The sequence below is a fragment of the Anopheles darlingi genome, chromosome 3, assembly GCF_943734745.1.
Source record: "Anopheles darlingi chromosome 3, idAnoDarlMG_H_01, whole genome shotgun sequence".
Taxonomy (NCBI): Eukaryota; Metazoa; Arthropoda; class Insecta; order Diptera; family Culicidae; genus Anopheles; species Anopheles darlingi.
Genome location: NC_064875.1, coordinates 64,467,042 through 64,493,477, shown reverse-complemented (window position 1 = coordinate 64,493,477; position 26,436 = coordinate 64,467,042). Strand labels below are relative to the sequence as shown.

Here is a 26,436-nt window from a genome sequence, read left to right as displayed (position 1 = left end):
TCAAATTACCATCACCATCCCATGGGACCTCAGGGGGGGTCCTGCCCGTACTCAGGGCGAGAAGATTCACGGCCAGGGGCTGCAAGAAAAATGTGAGGTACCAGGCGCCTCCATCGCTCCTGCTGCAATACGTGTTCGCACTCTTTGATGGTTGCCACAAACAACCCCGAAAAGGGTTTGTGTATGTGTTTGTATGTGTGTGATTGTTAGCAACAGTAAAACCGCGTTTAAAACGAGCGAGTTGATTACTCCAATTCAATTCCCTTTTCTATTGAACCATTCCGCGGGCACGCGAAAATCTATAAAGAAGCCGGAGTGAGATTCCCAATCCCAGTGCCCATGCCCATTAAAAACCATCGAATTCATTTCAAATTACCTACCCTAGAAGAGGCAAATTAACAACAATGGCGCTAGCATGCGCTAGCGGACCATTTCGAACCGTCTTTCCGTTCAACAAACCGTCCAACTCCAACGCAAAATGAACAACAATCGACTGCCGTAGTGGACGCCGGGAACCCTTTCCTGCCGGTGTTTTTTTTTTCTACTGGGGATTGTCCCTTTTCCGTTCGCCCGGGTCCGTGCACGGTCGTTCGAAAACGTCTTGAGGTCCTGCAAGTTGGACAGCCTTAGCGGCACCATTAATGGGCTTAATGAGCAGGTAAGCGATACTTTACGAGCCCAATTTGGGCGCCTTTTTCCCTCTCTCTCTCTCTCTCCCCCTCTTCTGCACGGTCCGGAATGGTGGCATTCGATGCAGGAAATTAAATTAGCTACGCGCGAACGATGCCACCTGGACGGTGACGGTTTCGCGAGCAGCGGATCGCGAATGCGCGACACCGGGACGCGTCTCCCCCTGGGGGAGGGTTTTTGAACCCGGGCGGGCATTGCGAGCGAACTTTGCCGGAACCGGAACCGAACGTTTACGTTTTAATTAACCCAAACCCACGGGCGAAAGGAGCGAGCTCCCGCGAATGTTTTCCGGGCCGGCAATCGATGCATTGTGTGTTAATAAATTGACGGAGGGGGGCTTTTGTTGGCCGCCCGTTTTTTGTGTGTTTTGTCATTTTTTTCTGTTCCATATTGTTCGTTGATTAGTTCTAAAATAGAAGCCGCGAAAGGGGCACACGCTTTGAACCTCGTTTGATAACCAATCTTCCGTTGATAGTTTAGATTGCGCTTGCTTCAAACTTCAAACGACGTGTCAATCAGCAACATGGCGACGTCGCATCGAACGAAGCGATCAAGGCTAAAACTAATTTAGTTTGATTTTTTACCCAATTTTTACCGTGGGAGTGGAAGTTTTTTTTGCCATTTAATAACTTTGAAAAGAGATTTTTCAGTTTTTTTTCTCTGTACCTCACAAGCGTCATGTTCAGCTGATTCAGTTCTCATGTTCGACATACGCCATTTGCATACTGATTAGAACCACTGGCATCAAATAACAAACGGTGCTGCCCTCAGGCCGTTCAAAATGATTGTTTCATGTATGTATGCTTGTGTGTGTGTACACACGCGTGACTGACGTGTGTTATCCGTACTCCTTGCGTGTTTTTTTTTTTCATCGTACCTTCGTGAGTTATTATTTGGTTACAAAATGGAATCAAAATAATTGAATGCTTTCCCCAGTAGTTGCCGTTCCCAGGTTCGAAGCGGTTTCCCAGTAGTTGCTGCCCAGCAGTAGATTATTGTTACTTGCTTTGCGGTTCCAACACGCAGCGATCGAAGCCAGAGCGTGCATGAAGCTAACTTTATATCAATACGAGGAGGAGCTTTCCGGATGAACGAATTGAAAACATTACATTGCATGCCTACCGTCCGGGGAAAAACCAGTGTGTTACTGTTACTGTGAAGGGCGCTTACAGCGTTACGAACTTTTCTCCACTTTACTCGAATTACACCATTCAAAAGAAATGCAAAAGCATACCGTGGCAGCATATGTTGGGCTGATGGATGCTCATAAATTCTGGCACTGGCGAGCAAGCAACCGACACACACACGCGCGGAACGGCTACACTGCAGAACGGTTTTTATGGTTCCATTCCATGGCAGATTCAAATTTGATCTTTTCGTGGTAATCGGAGTTTCGGACTCCACTCTCACGTTTTATGATCCACGCGTCCATCCGTTTATGAGATGAGCGAAATTTGATCGTGCTACTGCCCAGCCCACGGATCATCGAGCCAGACGGGATTGTTTTGTTTAAAAAGTATAGTATGCTTTCATATGCTTTCGGCATGTTTTATGGCATCCAGTGAAGCGCCATTTTTTACCAGAAATGTATCGATATCACGGAGCTGGAGTATGTGACTAACGCTCCCCCCCTCCACCGGAATGAGATACCTTTTTATCACACCAACATGAATCATCCCCATAAACATGACTGGGCGTGAAGGGTTCAGTATTTCATCTTATCATCACGATTACCGCTGGAAGCTAACGGAACTAAACAATACCATAAACGTTGTAACTATGTGGTTCCGAAAGAGCAGCTTTAACAACCCGCCCGCCTGAGAAACCCACGATAAAAGAAGTAAAAGCCCATAATTAGATTCGATTCGGTGACCATCGCGGCGCGGATAAACCATCCGCCACGGTATCTACGCGGCAGTAAATCATCGGCCATCCGCCGGCCGTGGCCGATCCGCCAGATCAAAATCCAGCATCCGGAGCATCCGGGGTCTCCATAATTATCCATAAACCATTACTCACGTCAATCCGTTCGCTAATTTATAATACAATTTTCGTGGCGGTGGTGAAGGTGGTCTCGTAGGCTGGCGCTGGACGATTATCGATGCCGACTGGTTTTTGGGAGTGGGGAGAGGGATTTATAATTATCGCGCGGACTGCCACGGAATGCGCGATTGGCACGATACATTCCCGCATTGACTTGAGCCGCGGTTCGCACGTGTTCGAAGGTGAATCCAGTGCGTGTTGGTTTGCGCGGAATTTGGCGCTTATTTATGTGCCGCGCGCCGTCCATCACCACCACGCCACCAAGTGGGCAAGTGAATCCATGAATCAACATGATTTAATGTTCCACTCTCCGAATAGCTTCACGCAGTAACGTGGTACAGCCGTGGTACGGAGAGATACAGCAACAACAGCACAGCATTAACTGTGGCTCTTGCTTGGTAGTGCCGTCGTCTTCAGGCACAGTTGAAGCCTCTAAACTCCTTCATCCTCCCCCATCAACCGGGCGCACCTGGAGCACATTAAAGCCTTGATTAATCACAACACCAAAAACTGGAACGAAACCATGGCATGGCCGCACACCTCGGCCGTGGCGCAATCACCGGAACGGAAATCCAATTTAAAGGCATAATCTGGTCGCGTTCTTAAATATTAATCGCCAGTTCGCTCGAGGAGCTACTGGCCGGGAAAATGTGTGCACGCGCGTGTGTGTGTGTGTCTGTGGCAAGTTTTCAAGCATTTTGTCCAACGAACAACGGTGTCCTCGCCTCTCTTCGCACACACACACACAAGTGGGCGCGATTTCTCAAACTTTCGCTCGACGATGGATGAAGCCTTCCACTAGTTCCAAGTTGATGCAAATTTAATTTTCTCGAAAATCCTTGTACCTTGAGCTTCTCGAGTACATCGTATTCCGCGCCCCGCATCTATCGTCGACATCCACAAAGGGAACGTAGTTGGCGCAAGAATAACCGGAACAAGACCGTCGGAGACTTCCGAGCCAGTGACTACTGTGATGGTTGGTTTCTTTTCTTCTCTCCGCTTCCACTTCCAAACGAATCGAATGCACATTTCGGGTGCTCTCGAGTAGGCTGAGCATTTTGCACATGTGTATGATCGTGTGACTGTGTGTGTGTGTGTGTGTGTGTGTGTGTGTGTGTGTGTGTGTGTGTGTGTGTGTGTGTGTGTGTGTGTGTGTGTGTGTGCGCACAGAAGTCGCTCATAAATCATCTTCAATTCGCTGCGCCATTCCTGTGCCTTTCCAGAAAAAACGACGACGGTCGACGACTGCCACAAAACGGTGCAGAAAACGTGAGCAGCATCCGACAAACCCGCATGCATTCGCATGCAGGAGTCGTGATATATTTATTTGGATTACAAACACAACATCATCACTGTGCTACTCGTGCAATTTGCATTTTCAATTTCAACAAAACGCACCCCGTCGTGTGTGTGTGTGAGAGAGTGAGAGGAGAAATCAACATCAAACGCAAATATGGAAAGCCCATTCATTGCTCCACCGTGGCATCATCCTCGGTGGCTCCGTAAAGTTCGGTTTACGAGCGACCGGAACGTTCCCCTGCCCGGACGAGCTGGTCGACTCACACAAACACACACACGCACACGTCCCCGAATGCATAACGCCGCAATACGACGGGGTAACAGAAGACTTCTCTCTCACATACACACCCTCTGTGTAACACATAGTCAAGTAATAAAATATTGATAAAAGGCTTATGGTCATGGCGTTGGCCACAGCACACAGAGAGACAGTAGCAACATTGATACCGAAGAAGGAGCAGGTTCGCTGCTTGGACCACATCGGTACCGTCTGGCGTACCGTGCGTCCGTCCGTGCTCATATCGCAGCGTCACACATTGATCCGCCGACCGGCGAAGACGAAGCACGAAAACCAACAGAATGAAGGAAGAGAGTCCTTTTACCACGGCACGTGTTGGTCGCCGCACTGGAGCGCCGGATTGGCTTTAGTGGCGGCCCATGCTTATTGGCTTTACGATGGCCTTCCACCACGACCACGACCACGACCACGACACGCACGCACCACTACGACGACGGCGCTACAGAGACTCGGTGTCGACACATCATTGGAAGTGAAAGGAGCAGGCATTGACTTCGCATAAAGCATCGTATCGTAGCACACCGGGCAGGGCAGGACAGGGCACGGCAACTTAACGCCTCCGGCCCCAAAGCCACAGATTATTCGCCATCATAAATCACCCACCAACCGAACCGCCGACCTCAGTTAATGTCCCTTCTGTCGGCGAACGGGCGGGCTTATCGGCGGTCGGGAACACAATAAAGATTATTCGTTCGTTTCGTTTCGTTTCGTTTCGTTCGGTGTGTAGAAAGTACCAATATCTGGCCGGCCCCTCCCCTCGGATCAACAGCTCGCTCCGCATGGACGGCGCACTACTGTATTTGAAGGATTTGCAAACAATGACCAGCACCGCCACCAGCACGTCGCATCGCACTGTCTGGTCCGGGCTTCGATGCGCGATCAATGCGCGACACTTTAATGTGACGTTTGCCACCGAGCCAACGGCAGCAGCAGAGCGCGCCACTTGATACTTATCTTGCGAAGTTAATCATCCTTCGGATTGGAGAAATTTCTATTTTCAGCACCATCACCACCAGTTAAGCCGGTTCAGCTGGATGGCCCTTCTTCCCCCCCCCCCCCCCCCCTGGGGCTAATCGTGTGGCCTAGGATGACCTTTCTCACGCGCGCAAGGTCTCGAGTAGATCCGCCGAAGGCTCGAAGAAAGCCCTCGAAAGTGAACCAATCAAGGCGCGACCAGCAACGACCCTAAACCGACAGAAATAAGTAGCCGAAACCACTCCCCACCGCCCGGGGTCCAATGTCCGCTGCAACTGCTCCAATAAGGCGGGTGCAAGAAGAGAGGTCGCACTTCGGTCGAGCACTTTCCGTACCCTACCGTACCGTACCGACCATAGAGCACAAATCATCCAGCAATCGCGAAGCGTCAAGTTCAAGTCCAGGACAGCCCAAAAACGGACCAACAACCGCACGGTACGGGAAACGGAAACACCGAACTCCAAAACACACACACACAGTGAAGCTGTGCGCTGTGTCTACCTCGTCTACGGCCAGCATCATCGTCGTCGTCATCATCGTTGGTAGACCGGGATGGACCGGAAATAAATTTATCATCCGGGACCGGGCACGGGCACGGGCACGGACCAATTTACCAATCCGTGGCAGTTAAGGCGAGGTCGCAAGGACCACGGTTTGTGGATGTTTCCTGGAAATACTTTGACTGGAATTCTTCGAAACTTCTCGCTCTCTTTCTCGCTCTTTCTTCCTCTTTCCTTTATTCCAGTTCCTAGGTCCCTAGGAGAAGTGAATAGCTCGCCAGAGAAAGTACTCCTCCTCGCTATTCCTAGTAGGCGAATGAGCTCGAGAGGGGCATTCCTCCGTCACCTAGGGTAACCGCGTCGGTAACTGTGCCTACCCAGCCATTGCGCGACCTTTACTGTACGAGAAATCAAGTGCTCACCTCGGCCGCTCACCAGCTCGTCTCGTAATCCTACCCCCGGCCCATTCCGCACCGATCGATCGATGTGTCGCTTCCCCGAACCCGGGGCACCCGAACAGAAACTGTCATGCGATGGCGATGGCGAACCATTTTGAAGAATTGGAAAAGTTTATCATTTCCGATCCGAGCCCACGATCAGCAGCAGCAGCAGCATTCCCTTCATGCCGCCACCGTCAGTTACTATCCGGGCCAATTTGTCCTGTGCTTAAGGGATCTGGTAACTCCTGGGGCGCGCGACGCCCCATTCCTCTCTTCAGAACAAATCAGTGTGCCCGTACCATGGTGTCATCTCTACTTGAACGGCCGCGTGCGCCCCGGGATTCGGGAAATGGGGAAATTGGGAAAATATTTTCAGCGGAAAGCACTGATGAAGGCAGCGACCAGCCAGGCCAGGTTCGAGGCCAAGCTGCGGCATAACTTTGAGGCCTGGTGCCTGGAGCAGAAATGCTTCCTCTTTTCTTTTGGGAAGCTTTCCCGCGGAAGTTTAAGCAAATTTTCTTATTTATTTTACTGTCGGTGGTGGTGGTGGTGATGGCGGGAAGGTGGTCCAGGGTGTTGAAAGCGGGAATTGGGGATCTCCCAGATGATGATGCATGATAGATTATAATATTTCCTCGAATGGCACCACCGCCAAAGTCAACCGCCCCCCCGGGGCGGGGACGTCTTCAAACTTTGCCTTTAATCACATTCCGTGACGTTCCACGGTTGATGAACTGCAGAGTTGCGAGTACAGTACAATCTGATTCTCGCAAAAGAGCTCTGAGCTATGAGTGTGAGCTCCGACTAACGCGTCACGTCGTGCGAGAGTGCTTCTAATTTTGGAAATAAATCTCTAATCTGGAAATTAAGTAGAAATTGAGGTCTTCGCGGTATTAGCGTGATTAACTAACTAAGCGATGTCACAACACTTTACACTTCAACTTTTGTTTCAATATACAAGAGCGATTAAACGAATTTATAGAGAAGGACCACCTTGGAAAATAACCAGTGTTGAGTAAACGCAGTAAAAGCCTCCTGCAACGAGCATAAAGTGGGTCTGTCACGGTTGCAAACAATACATAAATCCAATTGTTGGCCGTCAAAAAAACCCCTCCGTCGCCTCCAATTAAATGCGTCCTGCCAAAAGCCGAAACCGTGCACACATACGACCTACTCACGTCCAAACAGAATCGGAATCGGAATGGAATTATCCATTTCATCCGGCACCCCAACCGGTGAGGTGTTCCACAGGTGCACGCATAATGAAATAGGCCGCCAGCCAACCGAGCTACACCGAGTGAAAATGAATTAAAATCGACCAAAACAACAATGGCGTGGTACGGTAGCACGGTTGGCCCTTTTAGCAGCACCAGCAGCAGCACTGAAATTGCTGATCAAATTTCCGTTTTCACGGGAAAATCCCCCCTTCCTTCCCCACCCACGGGGCATCGGGGCGTTAGCATTACTATGCAACGCATAATTATCGTTTTGCGATAATTTGCGGAGCGTTGTGACCGCGACGAGGGCGTCCGCGGACGTCGCAGAATTATTAATTTCATCAGAACGCGAAACGCCGGCGTATCTAATTGAGCAGTCCGAGGGGAGGGGAGGGGAAGCCCCTCACTCCCAGGAGTTCGTTGCCATGATCCTCCTCCCCTTTGGTTCAATGTCCTGCCGCTTTTGTGATGATTGCATTTCGGAAAATCGGTGCCACGTTCTGGTGAAACGAAATGTTTGATTTCAGTGGAGAGGAGTGGATGTATTGTTATCAGTTTGTGCTGTTGCACGGCCGTTATGCGATCGGGCCCTTTATTTGCATTAGCTGAGTGTTACATTGCCCTTCCCGCTCGAGTGTGTGTGTGTGTGTGTGTGTGTGTGTGTGTGTGTGTGTGTGTGTGTGTGTGTGTGTGTGTGTGTGTGTGTGTGTGTGTGTGTGTGTGTGTGTGTGTGTGTGTGTGTGTGTGTGTGTGTGTGTGTGTGTGTGTGTGTGTGTGTGTGTGTGTGTGTGTGTGTGTGTGTGTGTGTGTGTGTGTGTGTGTGTGTGTGTGTGTGTGTGTGTGTGTGTGTGTGTGTGTGTGTGTGTGTGTGTGTGTGTGTGTGTGTGTGTGTGTGTGTGTGTGTGTGTGTGTGTGTGTGTGTGTGTGTGTGTGTGTGTGTGTGTGTGTGTGTGTGTGTGTGTGTGTGTGTGTGTGTGTGTGTGTGTGTGTGTGTGTGTGTGTGTGTGTGTGTGTGTGTGTGTGTGTGTGTGTGTGTGTGTGTGTGTGTGTGTGTGTGTGTGTGTGTGTGTGTGTGTGTGTGTGTGTGTGTGTGTGTGTGTGTGTGTGTGTGTGTGTGTGTGTGTGTGTGTGTGTGTTTGTGTGTTTGTGTGTCAACAGGCCAACTCGAGGGCCCTCGTGCTGTATCTCTGTCTCTCTCTCTCTCTCTCTCTCTCTCTCTCTCTCTCTCTCTCTCTCTCTCTCGATGCACAGCAAATATGCGGAATGGAATTGGAATGTTTATCTGGTGCTGGTGCTGCTGCACAACGCAACACCCCTTTCGCAATTCTAAATTTAAATAACCTCTTTCCAATAGCATAATACTCGAACCCGGGGGTCTATCGGGTGCTGGTTCTGGTCGTGCTTTCTGTTCGGGTTTATGGGCAGGAAGGGAGAATCACGCTACATGCCAATCAAAACCATGTTTCTCGTTACATGGCTTTTGTTCGATTATTGCGTAATAAAGCGACAAACACAGCGACACAATAGTGCGCGGCGTGATGCCGATGCCACGGATTTAGAGAGGACTAGAGGGCTGCGGGACACCGGAGACGCAAAATGACCATTTGGTGCTCGGTGCAAAAGGCATCACATCCGTCTGTTCATCCCGAAAACGATGAAATGTCATATTTTTCATCAAATTTCCCCCGAGCGCGGAGCGGAGCGAAGCAGCTGAAATTGTTAGCCATGACGGATGTTGGGCACGATGGCCATGGAGGGAGAACGCACACATGATTCACTGCTCATCGCACGTGTCACTTCCATCCCGGAGGCCTATAACGATGCACAACCCATTCCCAGGTTAACGATCACTCTGGCACGACGAGGTTACGAGGAATAGTCGGAACTGTCAGAGATAGAAAAAGTGCTGACCGGTCCGGAATGCAGTCCACGAATTCTGCCATCGAGGCCTCGCGATACGGGGAATGGATCACCACAGAGGACGAAGGATTTTTTTGTTTTGTTTTGCAGACAGATAAACTTTCGAGGAACGAGCTACCGAACGCCGAGCAAAGTCGGACGAGAACTGTCACTTTTCCCGGGGATTTAACTAAAAACAAAATCAAAATCTTTTTGAATTCCGGGGAAATGGGTGCGGTGCACGTTGTGTGTGACTATCAGGTGACGCATCACTGCGCTGCATTCAAGTCCAGGAAATAGTTCACAAGCAGCAGCAGCAACATCAACAGTAGCGCCAGCGAGGTTCGCAGATCCACGCACTGGTCGATTCACTGGAACTCGCCGCGCCGCCTGGATGTTTGATTAATGGCCACACCGACGGCATCAACGGCATCGCAGACACAATAAGCCGTTGCGGATGCGTCTATTTTGAGCAAAAGTTTGATCGATTGTTGCGCCACCGGAAGTGGAACCTCAAAAACTGGACCAACCGGAATCTATGACAGCGAACGGAGGCTGGAGTGACAACGGCTGGGGAGATTAGGCTGTGTCCCGAGCACGTTCTGTGCGCTAATAGAATGATTATGAAACGATGAAAAATGTTACGGAAGTGCGCTCGGCCATGGCACGGGCACAGGCTTCCGGACTGATGCGAGCGCGATCATCAATCAACGTGAACGGCGCGAAGGGGAAAGAGGAATTAATGAAAACTCGTGGAATACGTGCCACGAGACAACCACAACGTAGCAGTAACACTGCGAAAGCGGTTTTGATAAAGATGATACGCATGATTTATTCCCACACTCTGAGGGCACAATGCGGATTGGCTCCTGTCAGTTCCAAGGAACTCCACATTTTTTTGCGTCACTTTAATCGTGGCGCGTGCGGATGGCAAATTGAAAGCCTTCCTTTTACCGCGTCGCAAGCGCTCGGGAACTCGTCGATGACTTCTAAAGGGCCTAAAGCCAATTCGTTTAATTGAGTGTGAAGCGATATGTAACCACGGTTCCCGTTCCATGAGGCAAGCAAAGGGGGCGGTCCCCAATTGGTCCCTCAACAGTACAGTCAAACAACTCGAAAGCTCATCAATTACCCACGTGGAGGTAGCGATGTAGCGAGCAGCGCCCAATTGAAGTTGAGTAATCGGATCGCACTACAAGGGAAGGGAGCAGTGAGCAGAGGCCACAAAACAGTGAGCGGAGCAGGAAATCGGATCCCCGATTCTGCCACAACATAGGCAGCATTGTGATGCATGCTTTCTCGAGTACGTTACTACGGAACAATCTGTTGGAGAATGGCAAAGCAAAGATCGATCACAAATCGCTCTCTCTCTCTTTCTCTCTCTCTCGATAACATGAGATGAAAGCTGAACTGTGGTAAATGGTTGAAAGATTAGAAACACCCTTACCTGTGTGTGTGTGAGGCCACTAATTGCCACGCATATTGTGCCACATCAAACAATGGCGTTTCAACCATTCATATCGCTCTGAAAGCGACGGCATTGTGTACGACGGCACACTGGCAGCAGCAGTTACTAGCAGCAGATTCGTTCCAGCACCGTTTTGATGTATTAGAGTTCCAGAGGCCAGAGTGCCAAAGTGTACGGTTTTCTCGGGAGGCCACTTCAGCACATCTTACCAACGCGCGTTTCTCTTCCCCGGGGGCGGGCTGAGTGCTCCCGTCAAATGTCTCCAAAACAACGCAGCAGGCAGCCCACGTTCGTTGCCATTGGCAACGGAGGCTTCTAGTGAGAGGTGAGAGGCAGGAAGATGATTTCACTAATCGGGCCACGCTCTGGGCCACGATCAATCAAGTAATAGTTACAATGAAGTGCTCCCCGCTGCTTTCCGGAGAATTCGTTGGTTTGAAAAATGAGCCTTTTTGGTGGTGAATTATAGGATACCATCAGGCAGCGCAGCAAGCAGATCCTTTGTGACGCGTTTAGTGACGCGACGAAACACAAGACCCCCACACACACACGTGCCTAAGCCTAAGGATGCTCATAAATCTGCGTCTCCTTTTTGCGACTCATCAATTAACACAGGCACCGAAAGGGGATGTGTTCTGAAGGTTAGTAGTAGAAGAATTCTGTTCGCTTACGTGTTCTAAGCTGGTATACTGAAAGGTCCAGAGAGAATAACTCACTACAAACAATTGTCTCGTCTTCGACTCAACTTCCAATTAACTTGCCATTCACTCGAAAACGACTTTGACTTCCGCAACAATCCTCTCGAGCACGATAATGCCCGGTTTGTACTGCACTGTAATCGCACTCCTGCACTGGATTTCAAATTTTTTTTCCGCCGGCCACCGATCCACCGACCAAACGCTTACAGCGCATGCAAAAGAGCATTTCATAAAGTCATCATCATTAGAAGCTCATATTTGAACGTTAACGAGCCACTTTCGTCTATTAAAATGCTTAAACCGCTCCACTGTAGCTGAGGAGCTGAGCACATCACGCCATCATACCATCGCCATCGGCCCCTGACAGAGGAGCAGAGAACGCTATTCGCGAATTCCCATTACTACTACCTACCCCCCGCCTCTACCATGGCGATACCAACCCTCCCTCCGAAAAACTTCCGACCGACGAACACCACGACGCTGTTGTATCTTCAAATCCAACGACGACGACGACGACGACCACGGCGACTACCAAGAGGTGCTCCCCTCCCTGCGTTGGCTAGCACATCCACCGAGGGGCACATCTTAATTAGCACCAAGAACCAGACCAAAGTCGGAAGATTCTTTGCAATACCATTTCGACTGCCAACCAAACTAAAACACTTAGTTTGGCGCTCGTGCCCGAAGTGTATGAGAACAACCGGCTGAGACCGGCAGTCTGGGCAGCCGGCCGGCCGGTGTCGAGACAGTCGAGTCGGGGATATCTGGGGAAGCGGTGGCTGAAAGTTGCTCATTAGCCAAACGCACGGACACAGACGGCTCCATTTCCGCGGGGCTCCCTCTTTGGCCGGAGAGCACACATACACACACACTGCTTCGTGTTGTGTTCTACAAGTTGTTTCATTGAGACCACAGCAGAGTGTCAGCACGTTGATGAACCACTCTCTCTCTCTCTCTGTCTCTTAAGGGTCTGTTGAAGAAGACGAAGATAGTGTTTTAGGCCCTGTTCTTAATTTGCCTATCATTTATGCATTCCGTGGCGTGGAAAGTTGGACTGCCTCGCGTTCTCGTGAACGGATCACGCAAAACGGGGATCCATTAGCGAGGCTCCCCGTTGCCATTGCCAAATCAAACTCACCTAAACAAGATCGTTTGCCTCACATCATTATCAGTAGGGAATGACTGTGCGAATGGTACGGCGTGTCCCAGAGGAACCAATGAGATCACCGGGATCACTAGGAAGCAATAGAATTGAGTACGATTGAAATGGAAGGTCCCTCCTGTGTGTGTGTGTGTCTTTCAAATTGAAATGAGTTTCTTAACGAGGTTTCAATGTTATGATAGCAGCAGCAGCAGCCCAAAAAGTAACGCCATGTAGCCTTATGCCCCCCCTACCCTTGGATGGACGGATAATGGTCGAAAGATAGTGACCGAAATAGATTTTTCGTCCGTGAAAAGAATGAAAGCAGCGAGCGAGCTAGTGAGCTGAAGATTCAATCTCGATCCAAAACCGTTTCGGCTAACAGAGACCAGGGACTTGCCCGTGCCCGGTTATCCTTCGACGTTGCCCTAGCCCTCCACCCCCCCCCCCCCTCCCTTCCCCCCGCCGGAAGTATCCGAAAGCTGGAAAGCCGGAAAAGTATGGATAATGCCACCAAGCCACTCATAAACATCGCTATCTCGTCCATTTCATCAAACGACCTTCCCTCGACCGCGTGTCCTAGCGGGACTGTGTCCTAGCGGGACTGTGTCCTAGCAGGAGTGTCCTAGTGGCACGAGGCGAGCGTGCCGGAGTGGCTCAAGTATTTTCCGAAAGCGGACGAAAGTAATGCTCCCGGATATCTTGAACCGGAGATATGGTCCGAAAGGATCCTCTTTTCGGTTTATCGGATCACCAGATAGGGTTACGGTAGGCGTTGGGTTGGGCTCGGAATTGGGGATAGGATTCCACGTGGAAGAAGCCGAACGTAACCGGAGTGATTGTAATGCGTTACTCTCCTCCACCGATGACACTGATGGACGGGATACGGGAACGTAAATATTTTGCATATTAGCATCCAACCGATCCTCCCGACCATCCCGAGTGGATTCCAGGTCACAGACCAATATGGAAGAGAAACATATAGCACCTGAGAAGGCGCTACGGTGAAGGACTCTAATATATGCTAAACGCTTGCCATATAAATAATGTTTTATTGTATCTGCAAACTTATTGTAAGTGCTCCGGAAAGCGGCCCGTGCATGACACACCGCAAGAGGGTTTGAAGAACCGCTCCGATGGACCGAAAACCCGAAGGGCAATAGGAAAATACCTCCCTTCCCGCAATTACTAGTCGGAGCACATCAAACGAATTTATGGTAATCGAATGTCACCGAAGGCAACAAATTCGATTAAATCTTTTATATATTCCCGATCCCGTGGCACCAGGGGGGGCGTCGATCAGATCAGTGTGACGGTGAATTAACGCGAAACGCGCACTCGCAACAGACAGACAGACAGTCAGTCAGACAGACACACGAGCCAGAACTGCATGATGGCACCCCGGATTGGCCCTCCTTCGAAATCCCCACGATTCCAACACGTCTAGCATCTGCCTTATTTGCATTTAAATTACCGATTCCTATGCTGGTACCGGGTTCCTGTTCCGCTCTTTCACGCACGAACACCGGAAACGGGAAGAAAAAGCGAAAAACTAGGAAAGCACGCCATGATTGGTTGATAAAAGGAGGAAGTGTGTAAGAGAGAGAGCGCGCGAGCATGTCCCTGTAACAAACAGCATGAAACCTTAGAAAGGAAGGTAGTCCTGGAAGGTGAGACAGCGAGGAAGCTTCCCAAGATCCTCTTTTGTTATCCTGCATGTTTATCCAGATGCGGAAGTGGTTGAGTGATGCTGTTGCTGCTGCTACCGCTGCTGCTGCCGCTGCCTGTCGAATGAGAGGATTTGCGAATTGATAGAAGGTAACGGTGCGCACATCATGCCATCGTTTCGTTCTCCAGACGATACAAACACACTCTCATCGCTAAACACTTGTACTAACCAATTGATTGTCTACTTTTAGGATGATCCTCAAATAACAACCCAAAAAGGCCTAATCTAAAAATAGCTAAGCAACCTAAGAGTCGAGTACTACCACCTGGTGTGCGTCATCTGCCGTAATGTGAGTAATTTGGCTAATGGCGCGTACCGCGTGCGAGGCCTCGATTGCCGCCGATTTGCATAAACTAAATTAGCCCACCACCGACCGCCGTCTAAATCGAAGGTTAATTTCATTCCAACGTCTCGATGGCGTAAACACTTTTGCCACGGTCCGAACTTATTTTGCAACGTACACCGCTAAGTGTCGAGATTCGAGATTTCCACGAATCTCTTACTGTAGCTCGATTTTTTTCGAATGAAACCCAACCGGACACGATACACGGCATCATGATCAATTCCTTTTTAACTGCCTCGTTTGAGGGGAACGTTGAATAATGAACCAATTCATCATTTGCTCATCAACAAGCAATCTGCTTCCTGATTAATATGGAGTGCGTCGTCCGGTGCTGGTGATGAGGATCGCGATTAATCGCTGTGTGCGTGAGCACTGCACTGCACGCATCGACGCACATACTTTATAATAAGGAAGAAGCAACTTCGAACGGAATTAAGCTCGCACTCGATAATTAAGCGGTTCGTATGCATGAGTGCACGTATTGGCTGTTATTGTTGGTACAATTGCAGAACAGAACACCCTTTAGTGCCGTCTGTGGATACGAAAATATGAAACCGAAATGAGATGAGTTCGAATATAATAAATAATGGTGCTTATGCTTTCGCGAGGAGTGCGTCTCCGCGTTCGCGTTCCAATTGCCAATTATTCGTCGAAATGCAACGCAATGCACCGGCAACAATGTTTTAATCGCGTTTTAATGAACCAGTGCCCCGATTCGATGGAAGTCCAGCCAGCGTAGAGTAGAGAGCAGAGTTCTCTCCCACCAGGCCACATACATAACATGTAGCGCGCATTCGAGCACCTCGTTCACCGCACCATGTTTCATGTTTCATCATCGTCCCGTGCGTCGTCGTTCTGGGGGGTGTTAAAAGTGAAATAGAAACAAGACCACCAAACACACCAGGAACATACACAACAGATACGCGCACAATTTATGCTTTCGCCTCCTCCACCCTTGCCCGCGCGCCTGTTTAACTAACCGTCCAGCCACCATTCAGCATCCAGCAAATTTACATAGCACAAGCATCAAGTGTTAGTCGCTTTAGCCACCTTTTTGAACCATTGCAACATCCGCGCCAGCTCCACCCTCCGTTCGTTTTGTAGCTGGCCACTGACAGTGAGGGAAGCGACACAAGCCGGCTTTGTGCTACATAAATTACCATAACCTGGAGCTCACACTCGAGCCGGACAACGCTCGTAAATCATATCAATCTCTTTTCGGGCTGACACACAGCGCTTGCAGCACAGCGTGCAGTTGCATGGAATCGGTGTCGCGATCACCATGCTTTCATCTCCCGTCGTAACGCTCTCGTCGTTAGCGCCCCTCCTCTTTGTCGAGGTGCAGGTGTGATGTGGGACGCTTTTAAAACAAATTCAATTTATCCGCCCCTGTTGCAGGCATGACCTTAATGTTGAACTGGTGGACTGTGCTGCTGCTTCTGTGCTGCAACTTTGAAGTTTAGTGTGTCCAGTCCAGGTGATTGCACCAGGTGGCGCATATGAGGTTTCGCGATGAATTGATAATGCGCTACCGTAGTAGCCATCGCCTATCGTTCGTTCCAGCACGCTAAGGGCACCAAGTGTGCACCGAAATCCTCGGGAAACCGGAGCTCTACGGAATTGTGCTGGAAGAGCAAACAAAAGAAATACCGCAAACCCCGGAAAGGTCCGGAAGGTACGGTTCCGGAAAGTGCTGCCAAGCATTGGTAATGTGATTTGGGAAGCTGTCGAGAGTGTCGGGCCATCTCGAGAGTGGAATATCCCAAATTTCCAGCATCAGTCAACCGCAACATAAAGCAGCTGCCGGTAGATAGATTGTGCAAATCGGCACCGGCATGGTCCAATACTGTATTCCTTTGCCGCTTTTTTTGGGACAAATGATGGAATTTGCTCAAGGCTCAACGCAGCAGGCCCTGGGCTGCTGTCAGGTGTACGTCAGGTGAGCTCGCCTACTACCATCATTTGAATTTGTGGAAGTATCTGTCTTTCTGCACACTCTTCGGGCAGAATTAGCAATTTTCAGCTTGAAATTTTACTTCGAATTTCGAATCAAATTCGTCGTTTTCTCAACGCCGGATGTGCTCGGTATTGTAAATCACGGTAAATCGTCGTCAACCGAAAGACACGCAATAGCTCTTCATCGATTGAAATGCCCGCCTTAGCATGCTCTTAGCAGCGCACCGGCATCGGTAACAGCAGCAACAGCATCGCCTATCACCGATGCGCTCCGTTAGGTGGTCGCAAAACCGGAAAGCATAAATTATGGCCGAGCCGATATGGCGGTGGTTAGACCGCCGCTTTTCCAGCTGTTTCCTGCTGCCAGCTGCTTCCGAATTACACGCTGTCTGCGTTCGCCGCAGTACGAATCCTCCTACGCAAGATTCCGGCTACTGTCTGTCGTTAACAAATCCTTCAAGCAAATCAGTCAATCAAGACAGCGTTCACCTTGGGCGTGGGGGCATCATCCTGACGTTCGACAACCGCATGGCGCCTAGCTGCGCTAGTGTAAAGGACAACCGATTTGCGGCGAGTTGCTAGAGATCGACACCGATAGAACCACCGCAGCCTCGATGGTCTTCATTCCCGGTGTCAGATGTTACTCTTCTGGGAATGCAAGCTCACTTGGCCACAGCTACTTCGCTGGAAAGCTTTCTCAAGATGCTCCTGATGGACCAATGGTGGCTAGCGACCATCCCCCCCCAGGCTAGAGCTGCTATGAATTCCATATGCGATAATGAGTTCAGACGACCATTTTCATTATGTCCGCATACAAACCATTGTTTCTCGGTTCGAGAGTGTACGCAGTACGTTGCATGCCCTGGATGTCGGCAAACAGACCAAGCAAAAGAGGTTGTCCACGGCAGCCACAGGAAGCAGCCGGCCACAGGACGCAGTAGCCAACACACAATTAACGCATTTCACTTCGGAACGCTCGGATAGTCGCCGGGGTTTGCATCTATGCGCCATCTCGGTTCTCCCCTTAATTTACGTCCAATCCCATCAGTTTCTTGTTTGCTGCAGATTGAATACAGATGCGAAAGCTGATGGACGGTCCAACCGACGAGCATTAACATCGCCTCAGTGCTTTTCCGTTTTCCCAGCACAGCCAGCGTGCTTCATTCATAAACGAAGACCTCCCCTGGAGGTAAGACCGTTCCCAAAACTTCTAATGATCCAACCATCTAATGGCCGTCTCTCGGGGGAGGGGGTGCACTCTCGTGTTGATTAAACGATACCCCGGAAACCTCGGAAAATGCAGCCGAAGGGTCAGTCGAAAGGCGGTCTCAGAAGCACGGTTCACAGCATCATGGTGGTGCAGCTACAGCATTATGCGCCATTGTAAAGTGAGGGCAGCACCAAATTGCAACCAAGTCCAAGGTATGAGAAATGGCGTCCAGTTCAAAGTGCCTCCTCTCTCTCTCGCTCTCTGCGTGTTCTTTTGACTTTTGGAAGGTGGCGAGAAACTGTTGTCCAGACGTCCAACGGATATTTGATGTTTAGAATGGTGCTACGGGGCTAGGCAACTATGGCTGGCTTCTGCTAACCTTCATCTCCCGTGTAGCACCGCGGGCAGTCACCGTCGTTGCCGAACGTTGTCGGCTCGGACGCCAGATCGGTAAAGGTTTGGTAATTATCAAAGCGCTTCAACCACTGGCTTCAGGCTTGAAGGACCGGGACCGACGCAAAACTCCAGCTCGGAGAATTTTGGCCCGCTAAACGGGGCTGCCGTTGACTTTGCCCGATGCCTGACGCTCGTCTCTCTGTCGATGATCCTCCAGGGAAAAACCTCACCGCGGATCTACCCGTGGAGCTGGCAAATGAGCTCAAGCTGTTAGTATTTATTGCAAGATAACTGCCATAAATCTCGACGCGCCGTTCCCCCCCTCCAACAGGGCCCACGGATCCCAGTTCAGTGTAACCATTTAATCGAATTTACAACCCCGTCCGGGGCGCTCTATTACTCAGCTCAGCCGGCGGAATGGGGCGAAGATTTGTGCAGACAAACTGGAGGCAATTAAAAGTATCCCAACCAAATCACGGCGACTCAAGGCCGGTCCAGGCATCTTCGCAATCGTTCGGTAACATCAAAGAAGCAAACATTCGGTCGTCGGACAACAGTGGAACATTTGGGTAATTCAATAATTCATGGAAACATCAAATTCCCCACCGGCCCTTCAATGGCATGGGGTGGTAAAGGGGAATTATACGATTCGAATCCCGCCTCGAAACATAACTAGCAGCTGTAGTACCGTTTATGAATCGTTTTTCTGGATTTTATTGCCCATTGGAGCGTTCAGCGAGCGAGTTGCGAGTTCCACTCGATGTTCCTCTCTGCTTCCAGCCCGCCCCCCACTGGCATCCAGAATCCCCGATGGATGAGTCGAGATACATTAATTTTAATAAGCTCAATACCCACTGCGGCCAATCATTATGCTGTTGTGGGCGTGTTATGCCATTGACTAATCACCGACTGTGGGAACAGTGGAACAGCGAGGAGAAGGGAAACCATGGTTGTCACCGAACACGATTGTTAACACAGTTTTCATTATGCCACGAGTACTTCCCGTTCACGCAACCGGAATCGGTTTAAAACGTTCAATCCGAGTGCCGATGTGCGTTTGGATTTAATGTTTAATGGATAGGCCTTTTAAAGTGACATTGTACGGGGGCATTATTCTAATGGTTCATACAATGGTGATTAGAAGCTTTCTTTAAGTGTGCTTCATTATTTTAAGTCTGTTCAGTGGATTGTTTTAAATCCGACAAATTCAACAATCGTACACGGAAACGATCCTTAAAACACTTCCTTCCTGTGATAAAGAGGGGCTTTACTTCACAAGGCTTTAAAATGTCGAAAATCTCCCATGAAGATGAAGATGCCACGGTACACTTCACCGTCTACCAACCCCCAGGTGAGGATACATCACCATCAGGCTCACTTTGGACCCCAAACAGCCGGCGGCAGTGGCAGGCTGGGTTCGGTTTAATTGGATCTTCCGTTTTAGAAACCGCTGGCGCCAACAAAACCAACGGCACCGGCACCGGCACCGGCTCGTTGGATTAGTTTGAAATACTAAAGACAAAGGGAACCTTCCAGATTTTGGTGCTGTGTTGCCCTGGAGCAGTCTCGTCGTCCGGGCGCATGTCGGGCTAATTTTGAGCGAATTGTTTCCAAAATGCTTGCCTCAAGTACTACCACCAACGGGAACGGAGTGGAGCGCTTATTCAAACGCTGCATTCTTTGGTTGCTTTGTTTCTCAGCGAATAATGCTTTGCCCTGAACCAGGCCGGAAGCAATCAAGTTGGCTGTTGGCACGGGCGTCTGTTAACAATTCTGTTTCGGCGAATGGCGGCCGGCGGATTCGGTTTCGGCTTCCGTTGGCCATATCTAATCGAATGATAAAACCCCGAACCCCGAACCGGTAAATTCGGGACCGATAAAACCAATTCACAACCGAAACCGTGTCCAACGTTATCAGCATGCATGCATGTGGTGGTGGAAACAAAACCCACACGACACGGCACGGCACAACTCGAGCATCTCAGAGTGGAAGCCATTTGTAAACAAACGGCTTATCTTAATCAGAACCTTTCTTTGGGGGGGTCAGAAAAAGGATCACACATTTTCGGGGGACAAATGCGGTGCCGTTATCGACACAAATCGGCTGGGCGTGAAATTAGTAGTCCATCGTGTATCGTGAATCGCTCAATCAGGCTCAGCGAAGGTGAAAGGTTTTGCTGGACGGAAACTTCTTTATCTTGTTTCACGCAAACGGCTTTCGGTGGCCAGTTCGGGGGACCAGACCAGCCCCATTTGCCTATTTGTCTAAAACCCATCGATAGATTCCAACAGTCGGTCGGTCTGGGAGTTCTCCGCAAGTCTAGGCAACTCAATTTCTCAGTTGAGAAGTCTTCCATCGGATTTAGTCATAAAATTTTGGGACCGAGTTTACAGTGCCGAGTGAAGCCGATGGTCAGTAACAGCTTAACTATGCTAGTTTCGGACCCTTGGGGACATTCTATGAATATGCATTTTTGTGGAAAATAACTGTCGTCTAGCTTGGACGCACAGTCTCACCGCTAAGAGGTTCCGACAGAAAACGTTTGCCGGCACATTTCCATCGGTGCCGGCATATTTTTGTAAATCGCAGCCGATTCGCAAAGATAAACATGCCAGGTATCGCTCGGACTCGGTCCTGTTTGTCCTTGACTTGAGGACCCGAATCACCTGTTTAACCTCCGTAAAATCCATACACTAGGCGTTCCTTTCTGGGGCATTAAATATTGAAAGGACCGTTCCGAACGGAAGCCCGGTAGTTCCCAGGTTGCAATCAGCCCAGAAACCACCGGCACCCGGTATGATCCCGCAAAACACACACACACACAAAGCTCCGTGACGGACAAGACATGACACAATCGCCCATCCCCAGATGTGGGTGAACTATTTTTAGGGCTACCGAGGAACCCATAAAACCAAATCTTTCACGCTCCGTCACGGTATCTCCAGTAGACGAGAAGGCGATCCGGTACAGAAATAAAACAAACTCTGCTGTTCGCGGTCGGAACGGAATGAAGCCGGCCGGCCGGCCAGCCAATTTTCCGTAAAGTATTTCCCGTGGTTCGCTCGTTCCGGACGACTGGAACTAGTAGGGGCTACCGGCTTCATAAATCATACCAAAAACTGTTCCCTGGGGGCACTTGGTTGAGGGTCTGGGAAGTAACGTGGCTTTAAGGCAGTGGCGACAGGAGACGGAACAAAAAAAAAAGGCCTCACAATTATACGGACACAAGTGGGTCATAGACATTAAAACCGGGTGTTTAACGATGGGACATCTTAAAGCTAGATAGTTGGAGGACGGCGTGAAAGCAATAGCTCCCAGATAAACTTTTACCGCGTGCGTGAGCTTTCCAAACAGAATACTCTCGCTATCCGCTAGGTACAACCCCGAAAGGCCGAACTGCACGGACACAATCAGCGCAAATTGTCCTCGCGTCCCCGCGGTCACTCCCCCACGAAACTCATTATCTTGTAATGAATTAAAGGAAAGAAATTGCGTTTTTATCGCTCAAGCATCGCTGCACATGTACCGTACTGGATGTTCTTATGTACTGATGAAGTCGTAAACTGGACCTGCATTAAATGGAATCCTCATCCCCCTCCCCGCATCCAGTGATCAGCGATCCAGCAGAAAACGTGCAATTCATCAGCGTGCATTCTAGCGGAAAGACCCTCGAAATAGGACGGCATTCCTCAAAGGTTAATGAAGGGAAATTGCTTCAGGTTTGGCATAAGATACTTGATAAGTGTGCGTAGGTGCCACGCCCTCCCTAGTAGCGTCCCTAAAATGCAATCATCGAGCTTAATTGAATAGGATCGGGCGGATCTAGGCGGTCATTGGGTATATTGCTCCGTTTTTTTGTTTTTCTAGGCCCCAACTATTTCATTATCCAGGCGTAATTTGAAAAACCATTAGCGGAAAAGCATTTGTCCGGCACGGCACAGAGGTCCCTAATTTGTTTTTGTGTGCGTGTTTTATTTGCGTTTGCGTGTCTCGTCCCACCGCCTCATACCAGTGAATACCAGGGAACGAAATGGTCCCGTAGGTGACCTTATTATGCTTTCTTCCAATATTGCATTTTTAATGAGATGACCACTTCCAGTGACAGCGCGTCCCTGGTTTCATTCCCGGATCGGAGTACCGGCCCACTCACTCTCCGTTGATGATGGTACCACCGGAGCTCAACAGCATACGCTTTCCGAGCGAAACACCGAAAGCCCCCGGTTCTCGGTCCGATCGGTCACATTCTTTCGGGATTTTCTCCATTTCAGCGCATCGCATACCTCATTACGGCGTAAATTGAACAGACTGGTACGAGCAGGCACTGTGTTCGCTGTGGCTCTCGAACACACACACACAAACACACACACACACACAAAAGAATGGCCATGGGCTGGGGGCGTCAGAATTCGACGAGGGCTGTCAGACGCAAACCCAATTACCCATCACCTTCTCCCGAGTCCCAAAAGACTCGAAAGCGAGCGAGCGAGCGAGCGCTCCCGAAATAATACATCTCCCGGTTTTCCCTCGGATCGCACAAGATGGCGTCAAGTCGTTTTCGTAGTCCTACGCGCCACCCCAAACCCCCATTCTACATTAAGAATATCTTGTCATTCATCTTCCGCACATTCATCTCCATCATCGGCCACGGGGAAACGAACAACAGCCGCTGGTTGCTGGTTGCTTCGCAGCGCCGGTGAAAGCCGGACAAAGTAAGACAAGTGCATGACGTTGGTGGTGTTGCTTGAGTTGCTTTTCATTGTGTCTGCCTGTCGTGGAAGCCTGAAAGTTCCTTTCAGAATGGCAGCGCTGGTCAGCCCGGGCTTGTAGCACAAAATCCGACGCCGCTTGAAGTGCGCCCGGGTCCCTCTTGAGATTTTGAGTAAAGCGGACAGCGGCCGAACCAACCGCGGGGGGGCTAACGAGCACTCTTGCGGCCAAGGCGAAGGCGGCCAACTGTTTGACAACCTCTCCAGCGGGTGTCAGTTCGGCTGACAGTTGAACAGAGAGAGGGAGAGAGAGAGGAAGAGAGCGCGCGTGGTCGTGGTGGTTGTCCTTTTGACCAACACGTCAGCAGGGCGGTCGAGGGCTACTAGATTAGCCCTGCTATACGATGTGGTGCAGCTGACAAGCGTTCTTAGTAGCCGGTGAAGAGCAGCAACGTTAACGGAAGTGACAGCAGTGCCGTTGTCATGGTGGCCTTATGCAAACACTCTCCGAGGGTCCGTGATGTAAAGTAAATGAATTACTGGCAACATGCTTTTCCACTGGCGGTCGCCATGATTTCGGTGGATGGATTTGAGTAATTCAAGATGATAAATCGATATCGCCTCTGTGTTGCTGAAATGAATCATAATTAATTCCGTGCGTCACCTTGCAATCGATCTTACTCAGCGACGAACGATTCGTTAACCTAGCGGTTGTCTTGTGAAGGGACAAGACCAAAATACAATTCCACCATTTTCCATTTTCGTGTCCATTCATTTCGTTTTCCCTCCTTTCGCGATCTTCTGTAAAACACTTCTGTTACTGAGCTGGGCTGAGTAACAAAATGGCCTCGGCCTCGCTGTCAAGTGATTGATCAAATCAGATCGTTCTTATCAAACCGTAACACACGAAAGCCAAGGTCACGAACGCCAAAGAACTCACTGCCGTCGGTAAGCCGGATGCTTTAAACAGTACGATGACACCAGGTAGACTCCCCTAGAAGCCTCCAGTAAACACGCGTGTGTGCGTGTGTGTTAAAATTGAAATCTCTTACCCTCATCATAGCTGTCAGCTCGCTACCATTAATCATGAGTGCCCCGGGAGCCCGGTGGAGGAGGAACGATAGGCCGGGCCGGTGAACCGCGAAAACCGCGATTTCCTTCCCATGACATGTCGGCGGAAGCGCGTGACAAATGAGTGTGGAACCGTTTATCACATTTCTGTGCCCCTTTTTAAGCCGTGTCTCGGCCCTTGATAGTTGGCCCTGGGTGGGTTTCACGCCGCGCGGCGCTGTCGTTACTTCAAATATGTCAAATGACACGTTGACATACACTGGGCCCAGGAAGGGGGAGTGAGGCGGGCCTGGGAATGTAAATTTATGCGTGCGATGATGCAGGTACTGCGGACTGAGTGTAATGAAGTTAACATGCAGCATGCGCTTCCTTGTCGCAGACCGCCTGGTGTCGCGTGGTTACAAGACACACAGGCATTGTGGCATTCCTCGTGGACATGCCCAACATGTAATGCTCGTTGATGTATTGATGAGACTAGTTATACGAACTATTATTTGCCAATATTTTATAATTGATTTGTGTTGGTGAGAAACATTTGACGTCGACATATTCTGGGGCGAACTAGCTTGGAGTGATAAGGTGGTAGGTAGTAAATCACTGGTACTATACTATCTTACTATACTATGATACTATCTATAAAATATTTTGCAAGCAACCTATCAAACTTGATTTGTGGGAATTGTTCCATAAATATAGAAATGCTTGTGCAACTCTAAAAATATTATCGCAAAGTTATTCAAACTATATTTCAGCAAATAAGAGTCACGGATACAAGAGATTTCATCAGAGTACACATAGACACAGAGCATAGGTGTTTGAATTTGCTCACGTCGGTTTACTTCAAAAGCACATAACAAAGAAAGGGATTGATTCAAAATCAACCACAAAAGATATCAGCTCTTCGCGCGAGAAATACTTTAAATATCTGAGTGATGGAAGATTGTGTTGATGAAATAGTACTTGAGAATATTTAAATTACATCGAATACACTGCACAGCAACTAGCCATCCCATTACAAATGAATTGTTTTCGAACAATTGTTTAAAATTAATTTATTACAACTTCTCAACGCTTTCTCTACGACTCGACATGACAGTTTCATCGTTTCCCTGTAACCATTATACACCTTTTGTAAATTGAATGTGTGAGACCCAAAAAACCAATTACAACCGCACGCACACACACCAGCACCACCGTACGACATAATTAAATGTGTTGCCAACCGAAGCGAATGGCATGCTGGCCCACACTGGCCCATCGGCGCGACATGCTCCACGATAAGGACCAACCCAACCACCCCCACCTCCATCCCACTAGACCACGCGGTCTATTTGCATGTCACTGGCCACACTTCGGATGCATCGCGGGCGCATTAAGGGACATCCCAGTTTTCTCATTACCTACTTCCGGTTCCGAAACTCCTCCAGCACCAGCAACGACAGTAGCCGGGGCAAAGGATTCCCTTTCACCTGCCCGCCCGTCTGCCTGCCTGCCTGCCTGCCTGCCTGCCAAGGGGTCTTTGCCCTGGAGCGAGGGTTTTTGGATTTTTAGCAGGACACTGACCTCACCCGCACTCCCCCCTTCCCACCACGCCACGCCAGCACAATCGTTTGCGCAAACTGTTGACAGTGATTTATTGCTAATGAAGTTGGAGACTGGCTGGCTTGCTGCATGGTCCAGACCCAGTCCTGGGGGTCTGGGCAACCGACCAGCACACATACCCATTAGAGCGCATCTGGGACACTCGCTCTGGACACTCGTTGCTACGCGATGGGGCTCTGTGCTCTCCGCCTCCTGGTGCCGTGGGGTCCTGGATAACGCAACCTCACCTCGTACTACTACTAGCTGGTGGACAAACACACGGGAGCCTCAGCTGCGGGCCATTGTAACCGATTCGAGAAAAAAACGAATGTCCGCTTCACTTTCCCGTTCGGTAGCCGCGAATATTCGTTCGTTCGTTCGTTCGCTCAGGTGCTGGTCTAACTGTTGACCAAACTTCCGTCTCATCCGCCCACCGAGAGCGCACCGAGAGTGCTTGCCAAACCGTGGCTCTCAACTGACCATTACGCCAAAGTGGTTCCACTTCCCACCGGTACCGGTGGATGTACCACCTGCAAGCGGAGCGTTACCGCTTTAAGCAAACACAAAAACCAGATTAACAAAAAGGCGTCCTCGGTTGCAACAAATTGCAATTTGCAAATGCCACACCGGAGCCACAACGACAGCGTCAGACCGTCCCAGCAGGGACCGCCCTGCGTCCTGGTGTCCGTCCACCATGTTGGTCAGAATGTAAAAATCTAATCAAACACATCGCTCTTTACTCTGTAAAAAGGCAACGCCCGAACCGATGTGGACA

The 26,436-nt window shown here is 49.8% G+C and overlaps 1 protein-coding gene across 1 annotated transcript in view; it reads right to left on the bottom strand.

The window, feature by feature from the left end:
- Nucleotides 1–26,436, bottom strand: part of LOC125955703 (nucleosomal histone kinase 1-like) — a 31,845-nt gene that overhangs the window by 416 nt on the left and 4,993 nt on the right. The gene's annotated exons all lie outside the window — the stretch shown is intronic.